Below are 25,513 nucleotides of genomic sequence, written 5' to 3'. Positions count from 1 at the left end.
AAATGCAGGAAAGATTCGTCCATTTTCTCCTTCATCTGCATTACATCTTTAGACAGGGTCTAGCCTGGATGAATATTACTTTGACATGAACATGGCATCCCACCCACTGATTCAAGAGTGTTGGGTTTCCTCCATTACTATGAGTGGATGGCATTACCATGAGTGGTTTTCCCTGCTGTAACTCCATCGATCACAGGAAGTCCATTTCAATTCAGAGGATAATGCGTTTGAGAGTCTTACCAGTCTATTGTGTTTCTGCTATGAAAGTAGGGCATCACGTAGATGTAAGAGTCTCTATTAAAGTATAAAGAGAATGAAAAATCTGCTTTGGGAATTGCAAGAACTTTGAAATTCTGGATAAAATGCAGTACAGTGAGGTGCAAAGATCTGAAACCACTGGCGAAAGGTTTCTGTTTTGCATTTTTAATTTTTTTTTGAGAAGAAAGAATTAGCATGAGCTAAAAGCAGTTATGGCTGCATGCTTTGAGAATGTTCCAGTTTCTTTGTTCAAAATCTTAAACATGTTTATTGGTTCCTCTTATCAAAATGGAGTCCCAGATTTTCAGTGTGGTCTAAAACATTTCAAACCCCTTATATATTTGCGTTCAAGCCATCTTTGTAGCAACTTTGCTTGACCCAGTTGGAACAACGTGTATAATTTCACTGCCTGTTCTCTGTAGCGGATCTTAATAGCTTTTGGGACTAGTAGCCTCAGGCCATTCCGTCCCTTGTTGCCCCAAGTTCCTAGTCGGGGGTCAGCCAGTCAAGCAAAAATCTCTCCTTGGCATAGCTACCGATGTTCTACTTAGCATTTGCAATGTCAATGAGCTAAATATTTGTACACCTGAGTGTAGGTAGGACACAATATACCTACAAAGTCTGAACAAAGTCATTTAAGCTGTCCACCACTTAATATCAATTGTCCAGTATCTCTTAAAGTGTCCCTATTGTGCCATTCCCAATATTTATTTTCATGCAGTGTGTAATGTAGTTGCATGTGAATGTAAGTGCATGAAAAAAATTACTGTTTCCCAAAATAAAGAATCGACTCTATACAGCCTAAACGAGTCGGTAGCGGTTCGAATCCTCTTTCCGTGATGGCTACACGTCACGGCGTAACACATTTGAATAATTCCACAAACACGTCATTTTGCTGACGACTGCTGTATGTGGTAGACCAATCACAACACTCTGTGCCAGCTGACCAATCAGGGAAGAGTAGGCTCATGGAAAGGAGTGGTTAATAGAGATCTTAGCATTTCGGGATTTGAAAACAATGTTAATTTTAAATGGTTGCAATCAATGTAACTGTAGTAAATGGTAAATTCAATTAGTTATTTAAAAAAATAAATGAATAATAAAATAAAATTATATTAATTATATATTTAGATTTATTTATTTAATGATTTTTATTTAAGAAGGGTAGTGTTAAAATAATAAATAAATAAATAAAAAATCCATTGTGCAGTTTTTTTTGCACAGGCCCCTCCCCGTCCTTCTGGAGACTAATAGAACATCCTCTCTTGCTGTAACTCGATTATTCTACCACTCAGTTGGATGCACCGCTAGAAATCATGCGCTACAAGTTACAGGCTTGTTAATATGTCATTGTAAATGTTTTACATTGTGCTAATTGATCTATGATCTTATCACGACCCTTTTGAAGAAATGCCAGCCGTTTCTCTGCTTTTTACAACCTTTGCCTCTTAATGCAAATAACGCAAGCGATTCAGAGCCAAGGCTTTCGCCTTGCCGTTCATTTTTATTTTCCCTCTTGTCCTTGGATGGCTTTTTTATGCAAACCCTGGCTTATAATTTGTGACACTGTAAAATTAGCCTTTCTACAAACCCAACCCTTGCACTTTTCATCTCTCCATAAATTCTGAATATGAATTACCTGCCCTTTTGCCTTTTTATGCATTCGTTATTTATTCGCACATCCTGACATTACACGAAAACATTTATTTTTATTAGTTCTCTGTTCTTTTGTCTTGTTTCACGGCGCCGTTTCTTTCATGAATCAATTATGGATCGGCATCTGTTTCGCAGACTGTCAGACAGTTCTAGTCTGGTCTGATTATTGTCACTAAGTCTCCTTTGAGGGTTTCGAGTCATAATTTAGGCCTAAATGAAGATCTAACGTCTGAATATATACACAGAAAGTCAGACTGAGGTCAATTATTCTCTACGGAGTTGCTTGTTCAGAACATCCGAGTCCCAAGTCTCGTCTCTCTGGTCCCAAACTGCTGTCAGCATTCATAACTGTCTGCATTTCCAATAAGTGAACAAAGTCTTCTGGCTAGAAATCTCAATGGATTGAAGTGTTTGTGTTATTTGTGAGTAGAGCTGTTGTTGTTCCCGCACCAGTCGACGTCGAAGCACACGTATCAATGTATGAGGGTTTATAGATCACTTTAATTTCACAGAGAGATAGACAAATGTGTGTTCGCAGTGTGAAAAATAGGCTGCACTTCACGGAAATTACACCAAGAGAGGATTTTTCCTAAGCGATATTTTTGTGATGCACAGCAAAATATATTATGCAGATTTCCCTATCAAATTTGGATGTTCTACCCACCATAGCATGATATTATATAAAAGTGTATGCAGACGTCAGAATGGCAAACTTGTGAAAGTTGTTGAGTGCTTTGGTCCCCAAAGCGTTCATGCGTGTAAATGCTACTCGGAAGAGGCGCCGAATTCTTTTCCGACTCCAAACATCCCTCAGTCCCGATGCTTAACGGGACATTTCTCGCCAAGCACTTTATTTATTTTAGTTCAAACTAAACATACATATAGAGAATATCTTGCTGTTAAACCCACACCACATAAATATTTTTAAAAAATCATGATTTTTCAGGCAATAGTCACTTCAAACTTTATTTATGCATTCTCATTGCATGCAGTATACCAGGTTATGATTGCTTTCCTTGGGGTTAGTTTCAAATATACTTTTTGTTTTTCATCATTTACTCATTATAGTTATTTTAAAAACCCTGTGTTACTCGTACAAAGCTATTAGGTCATTTGTGGTTGTAATTTTGCCTAGATTTTTTAAATTCTACAATTTTGTTAAATGGATGTAGTAACGCTACGTATTTTAGCAGTTGATTTTATTATTGTGCCTTTCTGAATTAACAGTTTCTTTAGTATCGAATTTAGTCGCTGAAAAATAGCAAAATGACTTGACAACAGCCTTAGCAGAGATGCAATTTTAAATATTGTTATCAACAGAGACTACAACAATCAAGTGTCTAAACAGACAGCCAACGCAGCAATTTAGTCTTGACAGGATGTTTATTTACTCATATCACTACAGTGTCCATTAACGGAAACCTGAAATTTGTGTCAAGGGCCTTTAATTTTCTTTAAGACTTCGATATCTTTTGTGTGTACCTTTGTAATTGCTTGTCACTCGCTTTCTCGCTTGCTTCCTGACGCGTTGTGTGATTCGGAATTAAGAGAATGATGCTTTTTGCGCTTGTTAGTTTGCTCTACAACTAATTGGAGTGTCACATCTTGTGTTGCGTTACGAGATTGGACTCTTGTGCCGCTTTTGATTTAACCGATGTCTGACGTGCCATGCTGGTTGATGGCTAAAAGGTGATATTCCATGTTCACAGTCTCTCTGTTTGCTTTGAAAGAGGAACAGTCGCCAGCGGTGGAAAAAGGGCATAAATGCGGAATCATTGACCTATTTGTGCTGCTCCTTTTGCTCCTGTAATTAATAGTTGCGTGAAATGGTGTTCACAACCCATTTTACCTCTGTAATGTGATGTATTGCTAAGTGAAACATGATGTTCAACGAGAAAATAAAATGTAGGGCAGGACTTTATTTTATCCATTAGGAAAAGATTGGATTGTAAAAATGGGTACCATAATGAAACCAGGTGGTTGAATGGTGTTGAGAAATAAGAGGAAGTGGTCACGAGAAAAAAAAAAAAAAACACAAACTATTTTTTCTACTAGATGACATGCAGGCCAGGAACAAACACGAAGGCCATTTAATTTCGAAAAGACGTGCTATATGTATTTTTATTTGTGTTGTTGTATGTAACATTTATCATTTAAACCTCTTAAAAGTGTTAATTAAATCATAGACATGCTAACCAACGTGTAAGTTTAGCAAAGTTCTGACATGTTAGCTTACCAGTTATCTTGTCAGCATGCTTCTAAGCTAACAACTTTTCTTGCTGTTAAGGTAGTACCTTGTTAGCATGCGGTTAACTTAACAATAAAACAAGAACAAGAAATGGTAAACACAAACTAAATTTTGACATGAACATGCAGAAATTAGCTTTTAATTTGGTTAGCGTGCTGTTAAGACGCATGTCAGCATACTTGTTAGCTCAGCGGTGTTCTGACAGGTTGTTTGCTTGGCTACATTCCAGCATGTTGTTAACTTAGCAACGTATTAATGTCTTAAAGTGCATCTGAAAAAAAAGTGTGTTAGCTTAGCTTATCAAAATGCTAACACATTGCAGTTTACATGCGTTGTTAGCTTAACAATTTGCTAAAACACTGTTAGCCTAGCAACATGCCGACTTGTTTTTGGCAAAGGCGCATGGTATGTTTGCTAAGCAAAAAACATTCAAACTATATTAGATTAAAACTATGCTAATATGTTATCTTAAACATTTGTTAACTAAACAATGTGCTACCATAGTAGTTCGACAGTGTATTAACAGAACAGCTAGCTTATCAGTGTGCTAACATGCTGATCGTTTAACAAAATGCTAGTGTGTTGTTAGCTTATCAACATGTTGTTTGTTTATTTGGGAAATGCAAGCTAATACATTGTTAGCTGACCAGTGTGGGTAGCGATAATTGTATTTAAACATTTATGAGGCAAGCACTTCCACGTGCTTCAATTCTTTGATAGCTGTAGTGGAACTACAATCCCAACGAAATGCAATTGTGTGTGCGCAGCTAACCTCAATTTCAAACAAAGCCCCGAGATGTACCATAAGTCGAGCAGGTTCATCCGTCCTCAGCCTGAAGCGAAATGAAGTCTGATTGTCCTCGGTTCTGATGATGTCAGCCGCACCAACTCCTTTGTGTCTCTGTACACCCCTAGCCTAAAAAAAGAAGAAATCACAGCTTTATTCTCTTATATCAAATACTGATGCTGAAATGTGCCGTAGTTCATCTCGTCGTCTTTAATATAGTGATATGAATTTTTCTTCAAGGTCTCCATGACCTCCATGCAGATATAAATGGCATTGGGGAATCGCTGTATTGTGACAAAGTAAACGTTTTCTTTATCTTTTTTAGTGTAGCTTTCCAGTAAAAAAATATCTAGAAATCCTTAAACCTTTTGAGAATCTCTGCTTAAGAATCAAAACTTGTTTTCTGATAATGCAAATTGATGATTAATTTATATTTTTATCCCACTGACACCAATATTCTTTTTCCTGAAGATACGAGGGAACAGAATACTGAGTTTCTTAAGCAGAAATGTAACAACCCCTATTCCCAAGACTGACACTTTCCATACTTCCCAGCACAAATTCACCAACTTCACCTCTAACACTTGACCCGGCATCAAGCATTAACCTAATTACACTGGAATCAATGGATGCATTACTGAGTGAATACGTAGCAATTACACCTCAATTACTGGAGAAGCCAGTTTCCATCTGCGTATAGTGATGGACAAATCTTTAATTAGTACAAATAGAGACATGATGTGGGGTGTGACCTGTAGCCACAACCTTTATCCATGTCGTTTTCTGCCAGTATGCGTGCAACTCTTTTCCCGACAGCGGGGAGTGATCAACAGCTTCAAAGATTTCGCAAAATACTTTGTAATTACTAATCAGTCCCTAGAACTTTTAATCAAACTGCTATGTCACTGTTAATTACGGCGTTTTTGCATCAGTATGTTTAATTCCCTGAGGCCGAGATGGAGTTTCACAACAAAACCTCTAATTTTCATGTAATAAAGCTTTACATAATTTGGTCCTTAAGGTGGTGAGTTAATGTTTCAAGTGTGCTAAGCTGAAGGGTGTATGTACAGAATCGAGGGATTACAGTAAAACCCAATAAAAGCAGTACTGATGCAAATATAAAATTTCAACAACAGACGGTAAGAGAAATGGCATTAAATGTCTGTTTTTTTGGCAATCGGCGCAAGTGCTTGTCACTCTGTAGCTCCACCTACACAGAACTCCTCCAAGAGCTCTTTATTTGATAAATATGATAAAACTAGATTTTTGGAGATATGAAGGATGCAGTACTACTCTATAGGTACTCAAAATTAACATGAGATCGGGTGAAACTGTGTGTGTGATCTCCCATTTAATCTTACACTTGACTTGCACTGCGTGGAGAAAAAATAACTCTGAAAGTACTTAAGTGGGTGAGTAAATAACGATAGAATTATTGTTTTTGAGTCAACTGTGCCTTTATGAAATATCAGCCACTTTCTTGGTTTGTTTAACTTTAAATGTTAACAGTTGTAATTCTGAATGCTTCACACTGCCTTATTTTACAGAGCATGGCTGTTTCATACAGTTGACCTTTTCGAAAGACACGGTACCGAATGACTTTTTACAGATCGTACTGTAATGTAAAACGCGACATTTGAACTGCGTTCGAAATTCTGGGTCAGCACTCAGTTCGTTGTTCGCACAATGGCGTTTCGCCTCACATGCACTACAGAAAAGGGCCTTAAACCACATGCTATTCTAGAAGGAAAAACTATGCTTGTAGCCTGGGTCCATGACATTTTCAGAGAGTGCGTAATGAGCTCATTACAGCTCTGAGACTTGAAGGAACACAAGCGCTGGAGACTGGGACATCAGCGTAACCTTGAAGTCCTCAAATGAGGTGAGCTCAGAAAGAAGCTGTCACAGCGTTCCAGTTTTCTCATTGTGGTTCTACCTCTTGGCGTCTGACATATTTCCCTACAAAGCGGATCTTGTATTTGGCCTTTAACTGAGTCATCTCTTTTTCTGACAAATTACAGGATGAAGGTTTCAACTGTCGTTCATTAAGACGAAGTTCTGAAGCAAAACCAAAAAGAGGAGTACTAGAGGATTTGTGTTGTGGATGTGTTTCTTGTCAGCCGTCATTGTCGAGAAACACTGTCAGGTTTTAAAATTAGCGTGGCGGCAGCTTGCGAGGTTCTCCTGCTGCCAAAAAAAGAAAGATGACTTGTTTTAGTCGAGAAATACACTTGTAAGTGTTGAGGATTTTACCTTTTGAAAGATGTCACAGCGAGGTGAAGTCACACCAATTCCAAAGAAGCTGCAGGCTGTGAAAACTAAATAACAGCTGCTCCAAAACTTTCTGAAGAGACCGAACCGGCCAAAATGTTGTTTACATTAACTAGGTTATGCTATTTGTTAAGTAAGGCATCACTAACATTATGCTTCATTGTTTGTCCACGTTCCTAACCCTAAGCATGATCGGCAGTGATGCTTTTCTTAGCAAGCCCTGCTAATTAACCCAGATTTCATGAGTTTGCACATCGTAACAACAGCCTGGGTTATGCCTCGTCTGTTTTATCAGCAACACTGACTAATTGTGTCTGTGTACCGGGCATAAATCTCCCGATCTCTCCAGCCATGCTGGAGATATCATTATCAACTGATGTTCATATTTTAAACCTCTGCTGTGGCGCAATAATGAGCTAGACATAAGCACACAATACACAGTACATATCGCAAGGCGTTTCAGTGCAGCTGTTTACAAGGGAACCCAATCGATGGTCTCGTTTTATCTTTGCAGATTTTGCAGCACGTAGGCCAGGATTAACCAACGGCATCACAGTGAGAATGCGAACGTTAGGAGATTTTACTTTTGAAGTGTGTTGTTGGGGAGATGCAGCAGCGCTGTGCACTGATCCCTAAGCAGGAAACGTAGCAGAGGAGAAGGCCATTGAAATTCTGCCGGAGGGAGTTGAGCTCTGAAAACACGCAGCTCTTCTTATGCAAGGAAGGAGAAACCGAGGAGGGAAACAAATATTGGTGGTAGCGGAGAAAAAACAAAGAGAGAGGTTATATGTGTAATCCAAACAGCTACTGGTGTGAAGATGAAGTAAATCATTTATAAGCTTTTGGATATGTGTGCTGATGCTTACATGACAGGGGTGGGAGGTAAAGCCAAAATATCTCTACCATCATGCAGTATATGCCTTCATCATATAAAAATGATATCTATTGATTTTAAAACTATGGACTTGTTCCTGAAGGACATCACCTGTGTCTCTATTAGGAGTGAATGTAGTGTAAAAGTCAAAAAATAACAGTGGTCAGCTTGTTTGTTGTAATCCTGTCTCATGAGAAACATTATTTTGCTGTTGCAGTGGTTCAGACAGTGCCAGAGGGATATTTCATTGTTTATAAAAGTTACTCTTATATGTCAGACATTTCTTCTTCAATGAAAAACACCAAGACAGACACAAATCAAACTGAAGTGGCTAACATACAGCAAGGATTTGAGGTATAAAAAGAATGTAGATTACATATTTCAGATCATTTTGAAGTTTGAAGAGACATGTAGACATATGTGTTAACTTCGAGATACCTGCGTGCTAAAAGCAGATTCTGGTATCTCTATGCTTAACAGATTTCTGTATCTTGACAGATCTGAGCGTGGTTTGAAACTCTACAGCAGGTGAGTCTAATCCTGTTCGTGGAGAGCCAGTGTCCTGCAGAGTTTAGCATAAACCTGCTCCAAACCCTCATTGCTGGAAATGTATAGTGAGCCTCCTTGATTTACTGGTTCAGGTGTGCTTAATTGGAGTTGGAGCTAAACTCTACAGGATTGAACCCCTCTATTGTACAGGAGCAGGGAGGCTGAAAATATAGATCGAAGAGCTTCCACTGAGTCATTGACTCAATTCCCATTGAGTCAACACCGAAGGGGGGAAATAAGGAATCCTAGAGGCCAAAATATCATAGCGACTTTCTTGGACCAGTAAGAAATTATCTAGAGCATGCAAGGAAGTGTAGCAATGTGTTACTAACAACTTTGTAATGAACATGAATAAAACACACCTGTTCTAGCTAATCAAGGTCTCCAGACTTAAAAGTGCAGTATGTAGGATTGAGAATCTACTGACGCATAAAAATACCAGTATGTTTGCATTTATTTAAGAACATGCTAAATTAATGTGCTTTTTTATCTGAAAAACAATGCTACAGTCTGTTATTCTCCTTTGAAAATGTGTGTTTTGGTCTGACTCATATGCTGCGATGCGTGATACTGCTATTGCATTTTAATTGTGCTGAGATAAATGTGAAAGAGATGGAAAAGGAAGTTATAAGACTTTGACCAAGACTGTGACAACGGTCATCTTTGAACCTCTCTCACTGTACAACAAAAGACCACTGATTAGGAGCCACAATTACAGAAACCGATCTTTCATCAAGGAAAAGTCAAAAATCATGTGGTGTGTTTCGGGCTCAAGGCCCTCTCCCAAATGGCAGTCTGACAATTTTTGGTCTTCGGTTCAACCTATAGTCTTGTAGACTTTGTGGAAATGAAGTGGGCATTGTACGCCCCCAAGACTACAAGTGCACATGAAGTGTGCCATTTGGGTCTGGGCCAATCTATATATTTACATTCAATTATTTAGCAGATGCTTTTATTCAAAACAAATCTAGAACATTCCAGTCTAGGACACCGGTCCTCCAGGATCAAGTTTGATGACCCCTGCTCTAGGAGCAAGTTTCAACACGCCTGGCACAACTTTATTTAACATTAAATATCCACGCTGAGATCCAAGCACAAGATTCGCTGCATGGTCACAAGACATTTGAACAGGCAAAAGTGAAGAAAAAGTGCAGTGTTTTTTAAGTAGCTCTCAGTTGGTGGTTTGTGACTTATGTGGTTAAGGTCAGTTCAATTCCAACTGTTTTTGGACACACCTCTTTGTAACGATCAAGTGTTCTTAAAGATTTTAATCAGCTAGTTCAGTTTTGTTTAATTAGAGTTAGAGTTGAACTTAGCAGGTAGGTAAATCTCCAGGAACAGGAGATTGGTGTATTGTTAGGATTGCACAGTGTTGCCAAATCCTATGCTCTTGAAGGTCCACTTTCCTGCAGAGCTTAGCTCCAACTCCAGTTAAACTCTACTGAACCAGCTAATCATGGTCTTCATGATTACCAGACTTCCAGACTGATGTGATGGAGCGAAACTGAAGTAGCCCTCCGGGAGCAGAATTGGATACCGGCGGGATAGAAAAAACAACTAGGTTAATCAACTTACACTAGGGCTGAGCAACTTCAGTCTGAGAAGGCACAGAGGACTGTCCTGCAAAGTTTAGCTTCAGCTGTAATCAAACACACCAGCCTGCTTTCTGGTGATCTTGAAGACATTGGCTGTACCTGAAATCGCCTCCTATAAGTAAATGTGTAGTAAGGTGTAAGAAATTGTCTTGAACTCTGTTGTGGAAATTATTTATAAACCCTATTTAAACAATTTAAAGGATTAGTCCACCCAAAAAAATCTGTCATTGATTGGATAGGATCACTCATCCTCATGTCCTGTGAATTGTAAGACCTCTTTGGAATACACATAAGATATTTTTGATGAGAGCCTCGAGAGCTCTCTGACTGTCCATAGACCACAAGACACAATGACACAAGCATGTCAGGGTGCCTTATGGAGCAGAGACGAAAATTTGGAATGAAATTATTTTTTTTGTTTTCTCTGAGCTAAAAGTATTCTTGTGTCTTTGAAAATTACAGTTTGCAGACTGATGTCACATGAATGTCAATCTTCTTGGTACTTTTCTGGATCTCAATCATGTAAGAATCCTTGCTGTTAATGGAGGGTCAGTATCTATCAGCTATCAAAAAAAAAATCTTAATTTCTCTGCATTATATAACGTTGTGCATTGTAGGTATTCACTAGCCGTTGAGCTTGCACGGATTGTACACTTGTTTTTGCGGTGCATTGTAGGATTGAATAAGTGCACTCAAGAACATGCACTATGGTTTCAGACACCACTAAAAATGGCTGTTTCCATACCTGTGTACCCATTTAATGGTATAGGGGGTGATTTCAGATACAGCCATTGTTTTGCTTGTTTAGGAGTGTGCATTGGAGCTAAACTCTGCAGCACAGTGAAAGCCCTGATTTATACAAACACTTCTTCTAACTAATGTTGCTGACGTCAAAGGTTGTGCCTAAGCATGCAGTTGTGAAAGCTAACCTCATCCACAAGAGCATGCATGCAAAACCAATTGAGAACCCTGTTATATATCTTATACATACTCATGTATGTATATATTTCTCATGACTGTAATTGCCAGGTTGGAGGAGGCTAGTTTATTACACCCGTTGACGTTATCCTAGCCATTTTTTTCATTTATTTTCCTCAGTATTACTGGCTGTGCTGGAATTCTACATCACTCCTGCACAGGTTCCCCAGTTCCATGAAATGCCATTTCAGAGGCACATTTACATTCAGATGAGGCCCTACTTATTCGCCACATCAAGAGTCCAATATCCAGCCCTTGTGAAATTTATTGGCCGTCCTCTTGCTAGATCAAATGCATGTGGCGGCTCAGAGTGCCCGCTCTTTGGATTGCCAAACGCGGTGGCAAAAGCCAAATCAAAGAGACCTTACTGACCCCAAGGGGCTGAAAGTATCTTGCTCCACCTAATCATGCACTCATGTAAGCCATTAATACGACCACTTCAGGCAGAATCCCAATGTTATCTTGTAACTGATGCTGCTTAGTGGTAGTACAAACAAACTGGAACTCGGCAGTCATTGACGAAATCGAACTTATAAGTACAAACTGTTTGACAGGTACACACGAGGGATGAGCAAACGGATTGTAAATCACCACAAGCTAAAAAAAGTGAAGCTAACGTCACTTGTCTTCTGCTTAACGTTTCTCTGTTAGCTCTCTTGTTTGTGGAGCATGGTTCATTAGTTTAATGACGGCTACACAGATGGCGACTTCACCCCCTGGGGGTCAGAGCATGTTCTCTTCTCAGCCAGTGACCTGGCATCCAGGACCAAGCCCCCAGCCACCAGAATTACAAAGAGCTATTATCGGCAATGGCTTATACATACAGGCTGATTGGTCACACAATAGTCAATAATACACCATATGTTTGTATTTTTTTTTTACGATTCAAATGTGTTGCAGTTTGTTTGAGTATTGTTTTATTGCCCGAAATGTGTAGAGAAGAGAAGATAGTTTGACCTTTTAGAGAAATATTTGAAATTGTTTTTACATATCTGGCCTTTGATTGCAGATTTAGTTTTCTACAGATTAGTAGAAATAATGCAAACTTTACAACTTTAATGCTTCACTACAACACGTTGCCAAGTCTGAATAGTTTCACTCAGCTCAGCAGAGCTCAGCAAAGAAAAGTATCTGGCAGAAATTATGCCACTCCTGCTGAAGATGAATAAGCCTTTGAGGCCGTGGGATGGGTATCTATGTGTGAATCACTGCCAAAATTACTTCACTTCACTTACTATAATGACTTCAGGGATCCAAGGTGGGTTCAGTCAGTCACAGTGCATGTGCCAGGTTGTATTATTATTGCGATGTATTATTAATGTCAACGTAGCATGTTATGCTATTAAGATTACAGCAGTTCATTTGGAAATACATTTAATACAAGTTTACTGGAGTCACATTTACCAGATGGTGTAAGGTGCAATACTCATAGATGAGGTTAAAAAGGTGGTTAGTTGAGTATTTAACCTTTGAGAACCACTAGTGAGTGGGTCAAATGCTCCAAATTTGTGTAATACACCGTAGCGACCCAATCTCTACAGTCCATTTGCTCAATCTAGATGCGCTTTGCTGCACAACAACGTAGCAACACACAAAATTCCAGGTTACTACATTGACTTTAAGGCTGAAGCTACAGGACAATGTGAATAAACTGAACCCAGAGCATCGGTTACTTGTACAACGCTATGCCTCGTAGCCCTAATGTTTCCCTCAGGGTCTGTTGGGAAGGGATTGTGTTTGTTTGTCTTATCTTTTTCCATGCAACACCATTTGAGGGAGTGCAGGCGGTGATGATCTCCTAACTGCAGCGCTATTATGAAATCATATCATGTCATCAATAACGTGTCGGTCTTGCCAGGGTTGCTGCCATTCGTGCCTTCAGATGGAATCAACAGATGCGGATAATCTTTATATCGTGCATCATTCAGCTGTTTATTTATATTTTCAACCTCATTTTGTTGCAGTGGAGGGTCAAAAACAATAAAACCAGCTGCAGACCGAATACACAGGACCTCTAGGTACAAAATGCAAGAAAATGCAGAATCAGATTACGTCGCATATGGATATCATTAAGGCTTTACGTTTATGCTTCATAATGCAGTAATATCCTTAGGTAAAAAATATGGTTTATAGGGCCATACGATTTTATGCTAACTGACTTCAAAATCAGAATCGCCCAAGGTACATTCAGACTTCAGTAATACTGCTATATAACAACACTGATACAAAGAATTGAAGAATTGGCTCATTTTGAGTTCACGAGTGTGGGCTGGAACTGAATTGGCCATAGCTTACAGGATGCTGAATAAGACAGACAGGAAGAGAGATCAAATGTGGTTCAAAGAAATTCAACATAGTCACACAATAGGAGTTCCATTACTCAAATTTTATGAGGAAACCGTATGTTTTAATTATATATTTTATTTCCTAATATGTAGAATACTGACTGATTGATTTTAATGCTTGTATTATACAGATTCTGGTTTTATACCACTGTACTGATCTATTGCTGATTCGCAAACACAGAATAAATGATAAAGCAGACAGGTGCACTCCATTTTGTTTGTCATTTACTGACAAAACAGATTTTCATTTTGGGGTGTGATGGCGTGCCGTGTTTGTCTTAAAATACATCGCTATAACTACAGTTTGTTCTCAGTGGTCAGTCTTGACAGCATCCTGAGCTCCTCATGGTTCAGTGATGGCAGAAGAATTCCTGGCAGGAAGTCTGTTCTTCTTATTTCCCCATGCCTCATAGTGCCACCCCTATTCTCCGTATATCTCTCCATCATGTCACACATCCGAGGTGTGAGGTTTTGGTTCCAGAATGTGCTTTACAGAAAAAAAAAGGCTGTTTTGGAGGTTTTTGCATGGCTAGCTCGAGTTAGTAGTACGTGTCTGGTGAATACTGATGCAGGCAGGCATCTCAGCAGTCTCTGGCTAACAACCACTGAATGTGTCATGTGGCTGTTGGCAGGAGGTTCCGGAATCATCTGGCACTGGTTAGCCGAGCGTTATCGTAGCTGAGTTGCTTTGGAAACAATACTAGGTTCTTTTATTAGAATAAGCAGATAAAGTTTAATCTCATAGAAAAGTGTCCAGGTCTTTACAACTTCATGCTAAGTGTTTTGAAGCACTAATATTAGTGCTAAACAGCAGTACTGGTACTAGTACGGTGCTAATGCTAGTACTAGAATAATATAAAAACGTTAGCTCTATATTAGTAGTAATGCTAGGCATAGCTAAACAACTATACTGGTACTAGCTGCAAAGAATAGTATTCTGACACTAGTGCTGTAGTATTAAGTTAAGTGCTAAACAACTATCCTGGTTCTTGTTCGGTTTTCCTAGTGCTAGAATAATATAATCACACTAATACTATACTTCTGGTAATACTACACTACTACAGTGGAAAAAAAAAAAAAAAAAACCCTGACACTAGCGCTGTCCTAATATTAGTGTTAGAAAGCTATACTTGTATTAGTACTGTACTATCGCTAGTACTAGAATAATATTCAAACATTAGCTCTATATGAGTAGTAATGCTAGGCATAGCTAAACAAATATTTAGCAAAACAACTAGAAATTGCTAGTTCTAGAATAATATTCTGAAACTAGCACTGTACTAATAAAAATGCTAAACAACTACACTTATGTTAGTGCTAGAATAATATACTCAAGCTAATGCTATTCTACTAGTAATGCTAGTCTCCTGTACTGGTATTAGTGCTGCAAAAATGCTAGTTTTACAATAATATAACTGACATTTTAGCTTTCTACCATAATCTGTAATATTACGACAATGATAATGTTACTAGTACTGCACTAATGCTAGAGCTAGAATAATATACTCACACTAGTACTGCGCAAATGCTAGCTCTAGAATCATACTGATGCTAGTGCTGTACTATCACGCTTATAAAAGAATTAGTAGAAGACAAATACACTGGTACTATACTACTGCACTAATGTTTAAATAATATACTAATATACTACCACTGTACTAGCAACGATGCTAGACAGCTGTACTGGGATAAAATGATTCACAAAATGTGCTACGAAAACCGGTTTTGAATCAAATGATTTGCGAAATGAGCTTTAAAATCCTAGATATTAGTACTACATTATTAGTATTAGATATTGTTAGTATTATATAATAGTATTAGTGTTTTACTAATATCTAATAGTATTAATATTGTGCTAGAACTCTACCATACTTGGGCAGGAATACTTTTGGCATGCTACTATACTTATACTACTACCTGTATCGGCCCTTTAACATTATAATGATAATAGTACTCTACTGTGGTATTATTCTAGTGTACTGGTACTAAAACAGTATTAACACTAATGCTAGTCCACTACACTAATATTAACAATTTGTTTTAAATAAAAATAAAAATGTCTTAAATCATTAGTTATATTTAATATGCGATTGCTTTAAATTTGTATCTTTATAATATCCTCGCAATTAGCATCAGGACTGTCTGTGAGGCTTACTGTTCACAATAGTGTAAAAAATGAATTTGAAATAAACAATTTTACCCATTTTATGTGTATTTAAACTCACTAATAGGACATTAAATTGAAATAAAACAAAATTTCTTCTGCATCAATGTCATTCACAGTCCGATGAGAGCATGCAGGCTCAGTAATTAGCTTGAGCTGGAAAAGATATCCCTCTCCGGAGTTTTACCACCTACTGCAGGATGGCCGGGCTCAGTGACAGGACCAGCTGTCTCTCTCTCCACTGGCAATAGAAATGTGTCCCTCTCAGAGAGAAACAGCCTGTCTGTTATCAAAGTTTTGCCCTCCATCGGATTCAGACTTTTAATTTAGCAGTGCTATTTTACAGTCACTGCACAGTACATCTTGACACGAATGTGTAGAAACAGGGCAACTGAAACTATAATTCTGTGTGAATTGCACTTATGACAATGCTGTGTTTTCGACGGTGTTCTGAAAAGCAAAAATTAACTGGGCTTATTATCAAAAGTATTTTTTTTTATGCATAAACACTTACCGTGTCCATAACTGAACTATAACTATCACAAACCTAGGTAAAATAGACCAAATTGAACATTTGGTTCTTAGCCATTCCAAAATATATATGTTAAAGATAATTGTCTTATTTATTATTTTTGTACATTGCAATAACGTTCTCAAGTCAAGTCATTGTGATCAAATTTTGTTTGTGGAGAGGAATTAAAATGAGCTTTTCTCGGTACATGGTTTATATGACAATAAACAACTTTAAGTGAATTTAGCACCGGGGATGAAACTAAATTGGAAAAACAAATGATAAGAATTAAAATAATAATATTTATAAATTGCTATTTACTTTTGCTTTTAATCTCGCAAGGTTTACGCTTGTTTTGAAGAGATGTCAACATGTTTAATCTTACACATTGTAATGTGACAGTGGAACCTACAACACTGTGATCCAATTACATAGTTGTCCTGTGGGTAAAAGGTTTAGCTTCATCGACGCTCGCCAGATGAGACTCAGGTATTGCACTCTCTGGCCTCATGAGCCCAAAGGCATTTTTCTTTTCACTCAAAAGGGTAAAGACGGACACATCAGCCCTTACCCAATTCCACAGTCCCTCTACCCCAGGGAATGACGCTCCATTTCAATGGCACACTTCTCTGTCCCAAATTAATTACAACAAAATGTAGTTTGGTGGATATTGTGTGGCATCTACTATCAACCCAGACCTGCAGCTTGAGGCTCATTTGTTTGCAGGCCTCTGCAGGGTATCGTTGCAGCTCACACAAGATGAAAGAGTCTAGGATTCTGTTTGAAGCGACGGACTGCACTGCATTCAGATGCGATTTGGGTGCAGAGGACAGCCTACGAGAAAGCAAACAGGAAATGTTGCATTTAGGACTTCCTGTAAGTGGGAAGTTTGTTTACATACGTGCATAAAAAAAGTGCTTTAATACAGGTCGAGAAAATCAACGTGAAATTGCATTCACAACATAGCTTAATTCCATTTAGGTTATTTTGCCCCCCAAAATATCAGTTATACATATACTAATGGCTGCATTTACTAAAATGTTATGCTATCAAGTTTGGGATGTACTCTACAAAATGTAAGAGTTTTGCAGATATAGTTACAGGATCCCAAAGCCTTTAAACCTCTTCACAAACAACTGCAACATTGATGTTTGTGGGTCTGGCGCTTTGGGTTTTCATGGTCTTTGTAGTTGAAGTTTGTGTGTGTGTATGTATGTTGGGGATGGGCGACTTATTTTAAGCCACGTTGCATTCCTGGTTCACAGTCTGCAAAATAAGGAACAAAGCGAACTAACTAGAAATAGTCATTTGCATGGTCCTGAAATCCCCAGCCGATATAATACAGAGTAAGCCATTCTTACCTGCAAAATAGAACAGGATCTCAATTTGAAGAAGTCGGCAAGAGATATTTTAAGCCGTATTCTCTGTTGTTTGTAATGGCGATGCTCTTTTTAAAAGCGTTGGGATTTAGATGCTCTACTTGGTGCCAATTACTATTACAGCGCCTGGTTGCATAAATTTGGTACAAAACGACTATTATAACTCCAAACGTGGACACAACATAAAGCTTATTGCTTATTTAACAGTTTCCTACATAAATATTATTAAAAGCGCCACAGTTTTGTGTAAAGTTTTGTAGAACGGCTTAATTGTAGTTTTGTTTTTCATGGCCATGGCCCACTGTCTCTCTGACACTTGCTGTGCCTACACCGGAAGCAACCATTTTGCTGAATGGAAATGTCAGAGCCTAAAGTTTGAGAATTCAGCAACAGAACAGTGGGTGAAAACTTTATATCCTACTAGATCCAACAACAGTCCATGTGGTATTAATAAAAAGGTACTTGGACTTGGCCTCAGACTGCAATTAGATGAACTTGAACTTGAAATTTTTTCAGAGTACAGATGAAACCATGTTACGTGCAACATAAAAGATTAAAAACAACTAAGTAACAATATAAAAATACGTCTCCCACTCAAACTTAGTTGGATAAACACTAGGATTCGACTCAAGGTGGACTTGGACCCAACACTACCAAAATAATTTTAACTCTGGAAGGAATGAAGCGCTGAATGAAGTGTTTGAATATCTATTAAGTATCTAATTTCTGGTGAATAAATTGTGTAATTAATCTGTAATTTTAGGACTCGCATATGTAAATGACCTCTGTTATCATTGGTTAGTTTTTACATGGAGGACTTTTGTGATGTTACGCGATGATCTTAAGGTTCGAAATTCTCTACAAAGTACACTTTTTCTTTAAGAAAAGAAAAATCCAGTGTTGTTGTGCCATGAACAATTTATCCTCAGTATTGCTGAAGTGTCAATGAACTGTGACTAATCATGCTTCCTAATTGAAAAATAAATCCATAATTAATACCAGGATATACAGTGAAAATTGTATTAGCTCCCTGTAAACTAATGCTGTGAGCCAGTAAACAATGTTTCAGTGTGAAATATATTTTTTTCCTTGTGCAGTAGGATCTGAGTGTGTTTGTGTAGGGCTCAGCAGTGGTGTTAGGATATGGTGTATGGAGTTTGCTTAGTTTATGGGGTTTTGGTTTCTAGCAGTGAAAATCTTTGATGTTTGAGAGTGAACGTTTGTTTGGGGTTTTGTAGGCTAGTCTGGTTTGGAGGCTTTTCATGATCCAGTTCACAAAATGCAAGAACTTGCTGCTGCAGTTAAGAGTTCCCAGTATATAATTAAATAACCTGCATACTATACTTAAAGAGTTGTAATATTATTATTATTATTAATAGTAGTAGTAGTAGTATCATCACTAAATAGCATGCATAAGATGTCCCTACTTAAAGCACTTGACAGATAGTTGTTCTGAAAAACCACAACATCTCAGTGACAACCCTAAACACTGTACGCAGCAAAAGTGAGTCTATTCTCTAGGTGCTATTGTTCAGCCAATCAGAGGACTTTGAGGCGTCAGTCATTTTGAGCGTTCGGGGTTTTGCTGATAGTGGTTTTTCCATGTCTTTAATGGATTTTTTGGAGAGGAAGCCAAGTTTGGCCAAGTTGTGTGAAAGCTAGCAAAACAGCTAACATTATCAGCTTACTTGACAAAAACGCATACAGTAGCACTGTTGTAGCCTATTGTACTGCAGCCTTTAATTAGGGAAAGATTCATACCTTTCTTGTTGACCTAATTGTTAAGCTTTTTCCCCTGCGGCACCGTTCGATACCCACTTCAACAATGGACTTCTTATTATAAGATGAGACCCTCTTTTAGTCATTCTGTTGGTGAGACAAAGGATTATTCTTTAGGATGCTGTTAAACAATGACGGGTTTCTTCAAATTTACTTGCGGATCTCTTTGCCAGTTTCCAGAGACGTGTACAACAGACAAATTAAACCACATGATTAAACAGGAATAATCTACTCCATGACAGTACACTCATGCGATGAATCATGCCATTTGAGTGCGCTTTGTAGAATTAACTCCCTGTAAGAGAGTTAGTGCAACAACGTTAACATTAACAAAGGCAGGAAAATAAATTCTTTAGGTCTTCCAGAGCGCCGACTGAATGTCTGCTCTAAGCATTCTTTAGCTAAATTATTTTCACTGTAGTGATTATTGACATTATGTTTCGCTCCCCTCTACTTCACCCCAGGGAGTGCCATGCACCATTGTCCATGGCGTATAAAACGTGTCAAGGAACTGAAACCGTGCAGCTCTTTCAGCCGACAATCAGCAGCAAGCGTGGAAGAATGGGCACTTGTAATGAAATCAGTGATTTGCTGCACCTCCATGCAGTGGGTCAGAGTGATTAAAATCCGCCGTCTCTAAGAACCAGGCAAATGAACTTCACATCAACGGCACTCGCCGCATATTAATTTGATTTCCCAAGCTTGACTCTTTTGGGGTCCTTGTGTCACATATTAGAACATTAGCGATGCCAGCATGTGGCGTGGTACTTACATTTGTTATTTTAATCCAAGATTTGTTGACATACACATTTGTCAGAGACCTGAGTCACGAGGCACAGCTGCGGTACATGATGGTCAAGGCTGTTCTCTTCCCCCAGCCTTTAGAAGCCGAAGAGTTTCTTTGTGATTTATCTAGTCCTTCTAATTAAGGGTCAAGAGTTGAGCAGGCTTGGGAATGCAGAGCCTGCATTTAAAGTTTAGGCGTATGCAGGTAATCCCTGGCTTTCTGTGAGGTCTGTTTGTTGACCTAAAGCCAGTCGGTAGATTCCTTGTGTGAAAGAGGTGGTTTGCGGTGTAATTACTTTGAGTGATAGTTCAATGTTAACGACATGGTCAACGACCTGCCTTGCGATGTAAACGAGCACCAACAGGTTGATTAATGCCACTGTGTTACTGGAAGCAGATCATAGCCATTTATTCAATCGCAAAACCATTTACTCAACCTCAAGTCATTCCAACAAGTATAAATTCCTCACCTGCGTATAAAATGAGATGTTCTGAAGAATGTTCATGCTGCTCTTCAAGCTGTAAAAAAGCTCCATAAAAGTCGTTTTTATTTTCTCATTGTTGGTTGGTTCAGCATTATTTTTTTTCTAATTCATTTTGGATGAAATTATGGCCTGAATTCTGGTCTATTCCTCACGCAAAGTTTCTGTGAGCTTCGGAAGACTTGAAATACTGAGCACAAGTCGACTTTTATGGTGCCTTTTTGGAACTTAACATGACCATTTGTCAAAACTTCTAACATGCACGCTGGAAGAAATTCACAAGTTTGGCATGAAAGGACAATCTCATATTGATCTCTATCAAGTTACAAATTCACCCTTCTAATGGTGCTACTCCAAAAGTTCTCAACCACCATAAAACTTAATGTCACCAGTTCTGCTCGTGTTGGATAGAAAATAGAGGTGGAGAAAATGTCACTGTAAATGCCATCCACCGTGTCACACGTTGAGTGCTGTAGCCTCATTTCACAGTGATTCTCCATTTCACTCAGGTAGAGGCACTCCACCGCCGATCAATGCCGGGTCAGTCCATTGTCAAATACCTCATCTGTTTCTTTTTATGAGCGCTGTCAACATACCTGACCTTTTGAGTGGATGCAAAAAATGACCCCCAGCGTTCATAAGGCAGATCTATTATACTGAAACTCATCTGTCTTTGGGCCAGGCAGAAGACTCCAGGGTCATGACCGCATTAAGCACTGGCAGGTGAAAAAAAAGGGTTGTTTTGAACGCCAAATGTTGACTTATGAGGATGTGTGTTTGGATATGTGACAACCCTGGAGAGGCGCTTACTAGCTCGCAAGGAAGCTATAGATAAAAGTGATAGCAATACTAAATAAAAAAAGAGAAAATTATGGTGTGAAGAGAGATGGTGGCTTGGTCCAGACATTTATTTGAAGAAGCTACTCTCAATATGGTTCTTCAAATACAGATAGCACAGCCCCTTTATTTATGGACTGAGTACTTTCATAGGGGTTTGATCGTAATTCAGAAAGGAGAATCACACGAGAAGATAAGCACAGAGTGTGAGGCGCAAGATGGTATGAAGCTAATTAGGTGCGATAATAAGACTCAAGTGTCTTGAAAACAAAATGGATTTTGGAAACACAAACCTGTTTAGGCATAAATTGAGTAAACGCAATGTACAATCTTGGCCCTGTCTTTTTTCCAAATATGAGAGGGACAATTGAAGCGAAATGCATTAGTTAAACATGCCTCCAAGTTTCTCAGTCCCAGAATTATCTTATCGTTACTCTGCCAATCCAGCTTTAGGCACCAATTTTTACGGTGACACTGGTAATCACTTCAGAACGAGAAGGCCACAAGATGCCACAAGATTCCTCTGGCTTTGTTTGTGTGGCTGAATAAAAGACACCTTCACCTGACCGATAGCCCGACAGGACACCTTATTCTTACACCTCCTGACTTGACACAAGACAGGCCCCTGGATTCTGTGGACACAGTATCCGCCACCTTCAGATCAGTCACCCTGATAGACAAGATAATGGAGTCCGATAATGGGGCGCCATCCCTAAGCCGAACAATGTTCATCACAGCCCTTCCTGTCATCCACACAGACACATAAATACACAGTTGACAGCTTACAAGGGCTAAGGCTACGATCCAGGGCCTTGATATTATTTGTGTGTCTCTGAGAGACAAGACTGTGAAAGAAAGATGGAGGAACTAGGAAGGGTTTTGCTTTTAAAAACTGTAGTTCTCACTGCAAGCTGATCCCATTTTGGGGTTTTGTGATTGGTTCCAATAGTCAAAGCTTGCTGCAGGTGAAAGAAACTGTCTTTGAATTGAACCATTTAAATGATGACTTTGTGCTTCAGGACCTTGACTTGGGTTGAAAAAGGCAATCTGTAATTGCTTCAGCTTGTGACAGTTGTGCAAAAATGTTTTCTATATAACAAACAAAACCACAGTCATATGTATACAGTCGCTTTCTGACTCAACTTTATTATAAGCTGAAGTGGTAACTCTGAAGAAAAACAAATTTGTATCATTACCTTTAGGAAAATACACTTAAGAAGTTGTTTGTGAGTTGGTTTTCATGAAATTAATATTTTTGATAAATGCAGGTTTGCTAAAGGTTTCTTTTTAACTAATACATTTGCACAACTCGTTTGTGATTAAGCAGTTAATATGACCTCTCAGACTCTCAAACTGCAGACAAGAAAAGTTCGAATCGACTTCATCACAGTATTAGCCTCCATTCCTCTTTCTTTTCCTCATAATTCCTTGTCCTTTTCTTGCTGTATTTTGATTCTTCATTGCAATAACCTAATTAAAGTTTAATATCCCATGTATAATATGCTTTGTTCCCCCTTTTCTTTCCAAAGGTTTGAGATTTCCAAAAATTGCATTCATGCTTGGAGAGCCAATATAGTTGCATGCCAGGATAAAGAAATAGCAAAGAAACTGACAGCTTGCAAAATAGTTTTTAGGAATACACATTGTTCAATACAGCACAGAGCTTTCAATGCAATAATAAGAGCTTCTGTTTTCAACATAACATGATACTGTCATGTTTTCATCGTATGTATCACTAAATATGTTGGTGTTTTTCTCTCAAAAGCACACAGTTCTCACATCCACCCCCATATTTCTGTCCCTTATATATTTTCCTACTTGCCAAATAATTTAATGGAAAAGCTTAGCTCACCATTAAATCAAGCAAGATCAAAAGGCTAATTGAAAAAAAACACCGTTTGGCTAAAGTTTGTTGGCTGTTGAGCAGGGAGCCCTCTTTAGGAGAGGGAATTAACTTTGAGAAGAATTCATCTGGCCCTACTTGGTCAAAGATCAAGTAATCCCAGACCTGTGTCAAATGGAGAAAAAGCATGAAGATAATTGCAAAGAAAACCCTGAGAGCAACTTAAGTCAAACTCATTTAGAAGTTTTCAAAGGATATGTTGAATTTCTTAGAGTTATTTCTGGAGTGTTGACCTTTAGGATGGTGTTTGTGTTTACTAGTAGCTAACTTATCGTATGTTTTACCCAGATTTTTGCCAAGTCGCCTTTTTAATACAGTTTTATGGTTCGTAATCTTTATTCATGACCAGTTTATTTTCCCACTTCGCCCATCAGTTGCAGTTCTGTTTTTTTTCTCCAAGTTTCTTGACTTTGCCTTCAAAATTCTTTCGTATCTATATGTTGGTGAGTTTTTTCCCACCAGAAATGTGCTTGAAAAGAACATAACGTTTTCTTTTTGTTCCCTAGCCTTTTGAGGGTCATTTCAAGGTTACTTTACAGTGTTTACTGAGTAAACAAAGAAAAATGTCACATGAAGCCTGGGCACAGCGTGCTTTTGCATGTCTTGATAATATAAATGTGAGTTGCTCAGAATTTGAGTGCAAGACTTCTAACGCAGAAGACGTGACAAAGCATCTGTCAGAAAATAGAAAACATGCCTGGGCTTTGGTGGATAATACGGGATATTGTTAGCTTGCTAGCGAGGGCTGCTGCAGATTAGCTTATCTGAAATTGTGTGAAGACATTTATATATTCAGGTCCCCCTTAATACTGAAATTTGACTCAAAGCAAATGGTTATTGAACACGCTGGAAAATAGCCGAATGTTGTTGGCCGTCATTGATGATCATCTGGGGTCTGTTGCCTCAGCCAAGGACATTTTCATAACTTCATAACAAGCTTTGTTCCAGGGTATAGTTCATCATTTCTGAGAGGTTGAATCATCAAATTTCAGAGTTGAAGTCATCCTCCACTGTACATTAGGAGGACATGGGAGTAGAATCGGTACGATTTTATGCTAAACGGTGTTAAGTGACCGTTTTAGTGTTTGTGTATATTCTCAGCATGACCTCTTCTGAGGTGAATGACTTAAATGCGGCACTCGCTGTTTCATTACATAACTGAAAAAAACAATGAGTATATTATGCAGCTTGTCCAAGATGATAAATGTGAAGCTGCGGCTTACACCGACAGCTGGTGGGTGATGTGAAAGTCTATTTCTGTGTGTTTCTGATATCTGCCAAACACCATTTTTTTATTATGCATATGCCAATTTCCAACAGATTGATCTATCTGCTTTACCATATAGTCAGGCACGATTAGAGATCTGTGACATTACTAAAAGTACATATAGACACTGTATTTTGATAGTGTTCAATATATATTTCAGTATTCTTTTTTTTTTCTTCAGCTGGCAGAATCATAATTTTTTTATTGCATTTTCATCATTCATTGCTTTTAATAAGATTCATTTTATACATATGATATTTTGGTTTTAAGTAAAATTTACAGTTAAATACCGTAATTTAATTAACTGATATACTGTTAATTTACCAACCTATTTAAGTACTGAAATCTGTTTTGTACCTTTTGAAATACACTGATAACCAGCAAATACAGGTGATGAGAAAGCCACACGATGAACCAAAGCCCATCACAAGTAGCTTTTAAATATGATATATATATATATATATATATATATATATATATATATATATATATATATAGGAGGTGTAACGGTGTCATTCACACAAGCTAAACTGAAAAAAAGATAAAATATGCAATAAAGATTAATTTAACAGCATTAGATGTAACATACAACCATTTGAACATAACTGATAAGAAAAACTAATAATAAACAGTGATTTTAAAGAAAACAGATAAAATTGCAACAAAATTTGAAATACAATGCAGGGAATTCTGGGAATGTCAGTTAATTTTTTTTCCCCTGTAAATTTCACAGTAATTTAACTAGCATTTTCAATTTTTTTTCTGTTAAAATCACAATCATGTTTACAGTGCGGATCTATTTTTTTGCATTTAATTTGCAAATTAGATTTATTTTAAATGTATT

General features: G+C 38.1%; 1 protein-coding gene across 3 annotated transcripts in view; it reads left to right on the top strand.

The window, feature by feature from the left end:
• LOC122334066 (metabotropic glutamate receptor 7) overlaps positions 1-25,513 on the top strand; it is a 152,855-nt gene that overhangs the window by 16,190 nt on the left and 111,152 nt on the right. The gene's annotated exons all lie outside the window — the stretch shown is intronic.

Source organism: Puntigrus tetrazona, unplaced genomic scaffold (assembly GCF_018831695.1).
Source record: "Puntigrus tetrazona isolate hp1 unplaced genomic scaffold, ASM1883169v1 S000000472, whole genome shotgun sequence".
In the NCBI taxonomy this organism is placed as follows: domain Eukaryota; kingdom Metazoa; phylum Chordata; class Actinopteri; order Cypriniformes; family Cyprinidae; genus Puntigrus; species Puntigrus tetrazona.
Note: the sequence above shows the minus strand (reverse complement) of the source record. Positions and strands in the feature narration are given on the sequence as shown.